Genomic DNA, 9484 nt, shown 5'->3' with positions numbered 1-9484 from the left:
AGGGGAGGCAGGTCCCCGTGTGGCCCCAGGAGCCAGCTGCACAGAGGCAAAGCCTGAGGCCACCTGCCTGGAAGCCCACCCTGGCCTGCAGGACGTGGGGCCCGGGCCTGGCTTGGCCACGCTCTGGGTTAACAGTGAGCCTGACTCCAGGGTCCACCGAGGACTCAACGTCTTTGTAGTCTGGCTGGTCTGGGCTTCCCCTGGGACCACCAGGCTTCTGGGAAAGGGAGTTGAGTTTCCGGACCACGAGGGCCCAGCCCTGAGAGAGTGCGTGCATGTGTGTATCCGCTCACCCGCACACGCACACGCACACGCATGCTTTAATGGAGGTGATGTAGCTAACACGTGTTCTAAGGGGCCCGCTCACATAGTGTCTGCCTCTGGGAAGTCGGTTTGCCATTGCATTGTGAGCGTCCCCAGGCCACAGTGGATTTGTTCCAAAGACAGCAGTGGCTGGAGGATCAGACGGAGTCCCACATGTGGTGTGTGACCCTTAGGGCTGGCACAGTGTTGTCACTAACAGACAAATGGAAGCAGCCCGGGAACCTCGTTCCTCTCCCACAGCCGCTCCAGGCTCCGCAGGCCGACAGGAGAGGAGGCCGTTGTCCTCGAGGGCACGTTGGTAGTTTGAAGGCTCCGGAGCTTCTGTGGTGTCGGGAGGAGGGGGCCACTACGGGTCCTTTGCCTTTTCGCTACAGGTCACTGGTGGTCTTTTATGGGTGTTTTTTTTTTGTTGTTGTTGTTTTTTGGATTTTGGGGGGGGGGAATTTTTTTTGAATTTTTTATTTTTTTATTTTTTGGGGATTGTTTTTTGGTTTGTTTTTTTGTTTTATATACGAGGGAGGGTATTTGGTGAGGAACTGGTAAAGGAAACGGAATATCTAGTGTTCAAAAGAGGGAGAGCCTATTTGGAAGGGAGTGGGGTGTCCAAGGATGACCAGAACTGAAGGCGCTTCAGCAAAGCCAGGCGGGCACTGGTGACTTGTCTTCTTTCTTCTTTTTGTTCTTTTTGGGTGGAACAGCTAAAGGGTTATCCCCAGATAACCAAGAGAAGAAGGAAAAAAGAAAACAACACAAAACAGCCAATAAATGAACTGAATATTAACAAATGATGCTATAGAAGTCTATATTGCTCTAGGAGCTGATGCGTTAGATCATTTTTCAGTTTCAATGTGTTAGGTTATCAAATAAGATGCTTGTTAACTTAGGACTTGACTTTTCTCTCTCATCCTTTTAAAAAAAATATGTTTTCATTGATTTCAGAAAGGAAGGGAAGGGGAGAGAGAAACAGGAAGATCAATGCTGTTTCTATCATGGATTGGCTGCCGCCTGAATTGAGCCTGAAACCCAGGCACGTGCCCTGACCAGGAATCGAACCGTGACCTCCCGGTTCATGGGATGATGCTCAGCCAACTGAGCCACACCAGCTGGGCTTCCTCATCCATTTTAATGACAGGCTCCCTGACACCTTGGCTCACACACAACTAACTCCTGCTCCTGTTCCAAGAGCTTGGAACGCTTAATGGTATGTTTCTGTAGTAAAATTGTCTACCTCCACTATTCACTATTAACTTTTTCTTAAATCCTCACTGGAGGATATTTTTCCATTGATCTTTAGAGAAAATGTGGAAGAGGCAGGAGGAGGGAGGAAAGGAGGGACAGAGAGAGAGATGGAGGGAAGGAGAGAAAGAGGGAAAGGGAAAGGGAGAGGGAGAGAGAGAGAGAGAGAGAGAGAGAGAAACATTCATGTGAGAGAGACTGGTTGCTTCTCACATGAATCCCAAATGGGGCCCAGGATCAAACCTGCAACCAAGGTACATGCCTTTGACCAGGAATCAAACCTGTGACCCTTTGTACCATAGGTCAGCACTCTAACCACTGAGCTAAAACCAGACAGGACTCACCAATAATTCTTATACATCTAATATAACCTCTTATAGAGGATAAGTTTGAAAATAATGAAAATAACTACCTCTGCCAAAGCAGATAGGGCTCTACCTCTTTTTGATGCCCAAACACTCTCAACATCAAGAATTATTCCTGCTTAACCCTAGCTGGTTTCGCTCCGTTGACAGAGCATAGGCCTGTGGAGTAAAAGGTCCCAAGGGCACAATCCCGGAATGCGGCCCAATCCCTAGTAGGAGGAGTGCCGGAGGCAGCCAATCAATAGTTCTTTCTCATTATTGATGTTTCTCTCTCTCTCTCTCTCTCTCTCTCTCTCTCTCTCTCTCTCTCTCTCTCTGCCTTCATCTCTGAAATCAATAAAAAATATATTTTGAAAAAATATTCCTGTTTAGATCCATACACATCCTCTGCTCTAAATCTACCCTTCATGGCCTTTAAAGTGTAGTCTTATCAGAGCAGACAGCTGGTGTAACTTTCTGAGCATGTCATGTACATGTACATGAACATAACTGATGTACCCAATGATTTCTGACTGAGGGTTCAAGTCCATAGAGGAACCTTGGTTACTTGGTTACTTCTGACCCCATAGCGCCATCTATTGGTCAAAGCTCACAGCACAAGATAAGGACTGACTACTCAATGCAGGGGCCCAGGCTGGTTCAGCATCTTCAGGGACCAAAGCAGCTTGAAGTGCAGGCAGTGCTCACAAGAGTTAAAGTTCAAGCCCGTAATCCGACAGACTGGGTTTGAATCCCAGCTTCACCACTTATTCTCTGGGCCAGTGCTTAACCCTGTCAAACCTCACTTTCCCAGCTGCAAAGGGGATAGGAGTCGTGCCTACCTCCCCCGGCAGTTAGACCTGAAGGCGGTAGATAAAGCAGGTGCACTACCTAAAGGTGCTGAGCCCAGGAAGCACCACTGCACGGCTGCTGTTACTAATATTTACACTGACCTGCTCATTCATGGAGCCCAACCACAGTTTGGATCAGTCAAGCTTTTCTTTCTCTGAAAGGGTTGCTAACTCAATTAGGCTGATTACATTCATTAAATCAATGTAACACAAGTTGAGGTGATAAATGTCACAACATTTAAGGAGCCAGTATGAAATCCTGAGGCAACAGAACCCGCTAAATAGAACAAATGTTAGTAAGCTTCCTTATCATCTACCTGCACGAGAGCATTCACCTGCTGTACAGACTGGGAATGCAAGCATCAGTCCCCACACAGGGGGCATGCGTGTGCACGCTTCACCTTTGCATCCTGAGTGACACACCAGGACTTGAAGTGGCGAATGCCACCCGGAGAGTCTTGTGCACACGTCACACTCCGAAGGCGGCTTGTCAGAGGCCCTGGGGCCTGTCAGGTGCTGTGACGCCAGCCTCTGAGAGCACAGGAGTCTCAGGCACGGCCCTGGTCCTCAGAAAGCCCTAGTGTCCTTCCTAACATTTAGCTTTCTCAGGGGCATGTTGGGCAGGTTTACAGGTAAGTAATCTACACAATTATATTTAAAAGTGAATTTTAAAAGGAAGCCACGTTTAATTGGTTATAAGATGCACATTTTCACCTCCAAACCTCACATCTCTGAAATCAGGATGCAGCTTCAAGGATCTCTCTCAGTCACTGTTGGCTAGGTGCAATTCTGACAAAATCATCACTGCCACCACCCGTTCATTTCTTTTTATGGGCACATAATCGTGCAGCTTCTATATTGGATACATAACTGACAGTTCTCAGATCTGATAAAACACATGCAGCTCATGTAACTAGAAATCCACTGCAGAGCCTCTGGCTCACTCCCATCCACAGCCCTAAATGACCAGGCACAGCGCCCCCTGGTGGGAGGACTCAAGGCCAGGAAGGTGGGAGAAGAGGACCCCACCTGCTATTCAGAGGGACAGAAAGACCAGAGCCCCCAAAGCCTTGCTGAAGACCTTGCACATGTCCATCACGTGTTAAATGCACTGGGATCTCCCTCCAGAAGTGGCTTTTCCTAGGCCTGGGAGATACAAGGAACCCCAAATCATACCCTCTTGAGCTCTCTCTGTGGGAACTGTATGGAGATCTGCTATGGACATTCCAGGACCCGCCACCTGTGTGTGATGGGGGAGGGTCTCATGCTGAAGGAACTAAATTGTTCTGGGATGAGACTGCCCCAACACTGACGTGGGCTTATATTTTCTATCTGGTTGTTCACATATCTAAGGAGGGAGCACACCCCCTTCAGGCTCCTCACACGTGTGCACACCCAGCACGCCATGTGGTTGGTGCTGCCCTGTCCACGAAGGAGACCTGAGGTCCTCCCCTTCGTTTCCCGCCTGCAGCCAAGTCAGCCTCCTACCTTTCCCCACAGGCGCACTGTGGGTGACTCGCTCTTCCGCCCACGTCGAGCACGATGGCGTGGCCTCCACAGGCTCGGGAGGACAGTCGGGGGTCGTCTTTCCTGGTTTTCTTGAATCACTATTTTTGCGTTTGAAGAATTTGACAATCGCTCTAGCTCGCATCCAGCGCTTTTTCCTATTAGAAGTAGAGGTTTAGGACACTCCAACCCTCACTGTCCCTCCAGCCGGGCAAGTGGCTGTTAATTTGGGGTTCAGAAGGATGGAGCTCTTCGCTAGCAACATGATCTTCCTATGTGGGGCGCAGGAGGTAGAACACAATTTGCGGTGAATTCACACAGACCCCGCTCTAGACCTGCCATAGAGGGGAAGGTGCGGGCCAACAAACGGGTCCCTGCTCTAGACGGCCACAGCTTTCCCACTCGTGAAAGAGCAAGCTCTCTGTTCTGGGCTTAAGTTACTGCCATCAAATCAACTCACTTCTTGTGAACTGGAGCCTGGGACTCACAGGAATCCAGGATTCTTTCCTCCTCCTCCTCCACTTTGACTGTTGGTAAATTTACTTTCTCTCTGTAAACAGAGGAGAAAGAAAAACAATCTGGTTTTTAAAATAAAACACGCAAATTGACTCACCGGCCCAGCCTGGGACCCGGCCCAGAAGGACCGGCATTTTCCTGGGACTCGGACATCACGGTGCTCATGGCCTGTATGATCGCGGGGTCCGGACTGTGAGGATGAAGCATGTGACGTGGGTCCGGGCACCCTAACAGGTGAGGAGACCCGAAGCACCGATCAAGCTGAACGTCAGCTCAGGAGAGCAAGCCCCGACCATGTGACACTCAGGGTCAGAAACCGTGGGCCTTGACAGCTCAGACCCTGGTTTCCTCGCTGGAAAATGAGTCCTCTGGATCGAGGCAGCTGCTCAGACTCTGTCAGCACAAGGAAATTTCTGTGAGTTCACCGTGAAGTAAGCGCCCCGTGAGAAGTGATAGCTCTCAAACGCTGGACCCCTGAGCACCCTCTCTGCTCCCAGGGCCCTTGGCACTGTTCTTCGTCTGTGCTCTTCTCTCCCCACAGCCGTGCTGCTTGGCCTTCTGCCAGAGCGCTTTCCCATAGGGCTCTGACCAGCCCTCCACCCCTAGGCGCACAGACTCCCACAGGGCAGGCACCACCCCCTCCCCGGACTGGGGCACACTCTGCTCAGAGCAGGCTCAGCAAGCCTGCCATCTCCCTGGCCTCCTGCAGACACTGTGTAATGCAAAACCACTGGGCACCAGGCCCCATGATTCTCACTGGCACCTGCCCAACCTCTGCTGGTCATTTTTACCCGCTGCATTACCGAGAGCCAACTTCAGGCCACAGTCATCTCTACCCCAAAACTACAGGTGGCTTTCCATGTCAGCATCCTGGGTAGGTGGCCAACTACCTGTAGACGAGCAGAAGAATCTGAGAGAAAAGTAAAGCAGCACCGTGACCCCGGGGAGCTGGGACAGTGCCCCCGTGGTCACGGTGACCATGTCCCTCTGTCCCACATGGCCAGCCATTCCTGATCACAGGGAAGGACAGTCCAGCAGCACAGCACCGAGGGGGGAAGACCACCCTGGACCCACAAGATGCATCTCGGGTTACCTGACTTCCTACCACAAGGCTCCCAACACCAAGGCTCTTCCTCCTGCCCTCCTTTCTGGCAGCTCCTGGGCCTGCAGACCAGCTTCCATCAACACTCACTTCCCTGTGATCCCCACCCTTTAGCCGGGCATGGACGCCTTCCACAGCTGGGCGCCACCTGCTGCCGCCTTCCCTCCTGCCACTGCCTGCACCTTCCCTGCACCCAGACCCCCGTGCTCCACCTTCACATCCCCCCACCGGCCCGCCCTGTCCCCATCTGGGTCAGCAGCAGCACCCCAACTCCCACCACCACGCTTCCTTCTAGGCCTCTATGAAGCTCCTCATCATCTGTCTGCTGTGCACACAGCTCTGCTCACATCCCATCACGCCTACTAGTTCCTGGCCACCAGGTCCCTGGTCTGTGCACCTCGCAGGGCCTATGCCAAAGCCAGGAATGTGTCCTGTCGGCCGAGGGAGGACAATCACGGTGCACCCATGACCCTCTCTCCAGCCTGTTAAGGGAAATCACACAGAAACGGCTCAGCCCACCATCTGAGTTCCTCCCCTGGGCACCACTCTTTACCGCTGTCATATTTTTTAAATTGAACTAAATTCCAAAAGCCGATGAAGAACCCTCTGGCAGTGGGCAGTATCTTTGAAAAGCCAACCACCCCTACTTGCAGAAATTGAGAACCATTCCAGAAAAAGGAGAGCAGGATGCACGGGGAAGATGGTCTGTCCCTTGTCCTTGGGACACCAGTGTGCCTGCGGCTCTCTGCCCAGAAGGCCAGGCCTAGGCATGGAGCTGGAAGCCAGGACCCCTGTGTTGACAAGTCAGCCCACCCCACTCACTTGAGCCAAGCCTGGTCCTCGTTTTCTGTTAGAAGTTTTCTGTTCCTGACTGTCAATGTCTCAATCTGGTTTCTCAGGTTATCTTGTTCTTCTTCTAGGTTCTCCTTCTCACCAACCAGCATCTAAAACACAGGGCAGCAATGTCTCCCACACCATGTGCCCTGTGACTCCACTGCTGGGAAATGTTCCCAAAGAAGAAACGGGCCACGTGCTCAAAGAGGCCACTGCGGTATGGTCTACGCCAGTGGGAATGACCCAGCCAGCCAATGACATGGGGACAACCAGTGCACCGTCCCATCAGCCAACCACGGCCTCCTGTGGCCACGGAGCACTGAAAACACAGCCGGTCTGAGCTGAGATGTGCCGCAAGTGCAAAATAGACAACAGATTCTGGGGCCTTAATCACAATCTTAAAAACCATGTAGAACATCTTATTAATAAGCTGCCCGACTGTGTGGCTCAGTTGGTGGAGGGTCCTCCCAGGCCCCATGAGGTTGCTGGTGAGATGCTCAGTCAAGGGCCTGCCCAGGTTGTGGGGTTGATCCCCAGAAGGGGGTCTGCAGGAGGCAGCCCACCGGTGATTCTCTCTCATTATGGATGTTTCCACCCCTCTCGCCCTCTACCTTCCTCTCGCTGATGTCAATAAAAATTTTTTTTTAAATATATAATATTCTTGTTTCACAGACACAGAAACACACCGAGGAGGGGCTGGATATGAATTTCGGGCTGAGGTTGGTCTGCTCTTGTTCTAGAATAGCATTGGGTTGGTACAGCAGGAAAGTTGCAACTTTTGGCTTCAGACAAACTGGGTTGCAACCCACTACTTAAGAGGGAACAGGATGGGTACTCCAGCTCACAACATCATGGCAAGGATTCAATGAGAGGACACGGGTGAGCACGGAGCAAAGTGCTAAGCTGAGGGGTCAGAAATAAAACAGTATTTGGTTGTTACCATGCACCACCCTGACCCTGCAAAAAGCCTAGGTCAGGTGAAAGGTGTTTCTAACACAACCCCACCAGTCATGGGGTTTGTCCCCTTCAAACGCCCTAGCTTCCTCTCGGCCTGTGTGTGGCATTCACCCAGTCTTTGAGCACAGACGCCAGTGAGGACCCATTCCCACCTGGCTGAGCCAAGGCTGTCGCCCAGGGCACTAGCCCGGTGTCCTGAGCCCACCGCCCAGGCCTCACCTCGCACTGGCTCTTGAGCTTCCTCACGTTGACCTCCATCCTCTGCAGGTCCTCCTGGGCCCCTTCGTAGCGGATCTGCCACAGCCTCACCTCCTCCTGAAGGTGCTCCAGAGACGCCTGCATGTCTTTGTTCTGACTGCGCAGCTCCTTCTGCTCCCCCTCCACCATCTGGGTCCAAAAGGTGACCCTGGGGGAGGAGAGCCACAGGGCCAAAGGCTGAGGAGCACTCCCGGCCTCCGTCCCCAGTGTGCACCTTAATCAAAACCACACCCTCCCTGGGCCCCCGTTCTTCCCGTGTGTAAACGAGGATTGAACAAAATCGGCGGTTTTCACACTGTGTCCATGGGGCTCTAGGCGGCTAGCCCAGCTGCCCACCGTGGGCTGGGGGGACAGGACGGGCAGGCTCGGACACCACTTCAACAGAGCACCCGAGAGAGTCCTTCCCAGGGAAGGCGTGGGCGTGACTGTCGACTTGGAACTGAGGGTTCTTCGGCTGAAATTCTTTTGAAATACGTGGAACCAGAACAGTTTTGCTCTAAATCTATATAAAATATGCCCAGCTCTTCTCCCCAATTCCAAGTCCCTTTCTAATTTCAACTCCTGAGACAAGTAAAATATGAGATTCGGGAGTGTTATGTAAATCCCCTGAAATCATCAGCATCATCATCAGCACCAGCATCATTGTCGTCATAACTGCCCAACTGGATTCCAGGGAAAGGTTTATACCAGAAAGCTCACGTGACCATAGGCTCATGGACTCAATTTGAACACAGATGTGCCCTGTTTGCCCCACATCACGGTCTTTTTCAATTTAAGTTAATTAGTTCATCAATATTTTAAAAATGTTAGGTTTCACATCAACATTCAAATATCTAGCTCCTCAGAGGGTGGGAGGAAAGCATAAATAAAAGGTGTGGCTCAGCAGTTCCAGCATCAGCCCATGTACAGAAAGGTCATGGGTTCAAGTCTCAGTCAAGGGAACAGAGCTGGGTTGCGAGTCTGTTCCCCAGTGTAGTTGGGTTGTGTGCTGTAGACATCCAAGAGGTGACACTCTCACATCGATGTTTCTGTCTCTCCCCCGCCCCCCATCTCCTTCTCTCCCTTTCACTCTCCCTAAAAGCCAATGGAAAAATTATCCTGGGCTAAGGATTAAAAAAATAAATAATTAAAAATAGGATGACCTGGCAGCCCGGGCCTGCCTCCCAGCTCACAGCCCTCAGAGGGTGTGGATTCTCCACAAGGGTCTGCTCTCACACTGACACTCCTTCCCCACCTGCTGGACCTGCCGGGACATTGGAAGCACCTGAGCTTGTAGCCCCGATACATATTAAAACCAGGCTGTGGGAAGGAAGGCTTCATATGGTCATGCCTCTGGATTTGAATCAAGACCTGGATTTGAATCCTGACTAGGAGCATGAACTTGAACAAGTTAATATCTCTGAGCCTCTTTCTTCATCTGATTTTTTTGTTGTTGTTGTGTGTGTGTGTGTGTGTGTGTGTGTGCTTTTTAAGAAAAGGAATAACAATAGTGCAGTCAATTCTCATGATTCACGGTATAATGTCCTATCAAGCCACCGAGAACACTCATTTAGTGG

This window comes from Pipistrellus kuhlii, unplaced genomic scaffold (assembly GCF_014108245.1).
Source record: "Pipistrellus kuhlii isolate mPipKuh1 unplaced genomic scaffold, mPipKuh1.p scaffold_m20_p_1, whole genome shotgun sequence".
Taxonomy (NCBI): Eukaryota; Metazoa; Chordata; class Mammalia; order Chiroptera; family Vespertilionidae; genus Pipistrellus; species Pipistrellus kuhlii.
Note: the sequence above shows the minus strand (reverse complement) of the source record.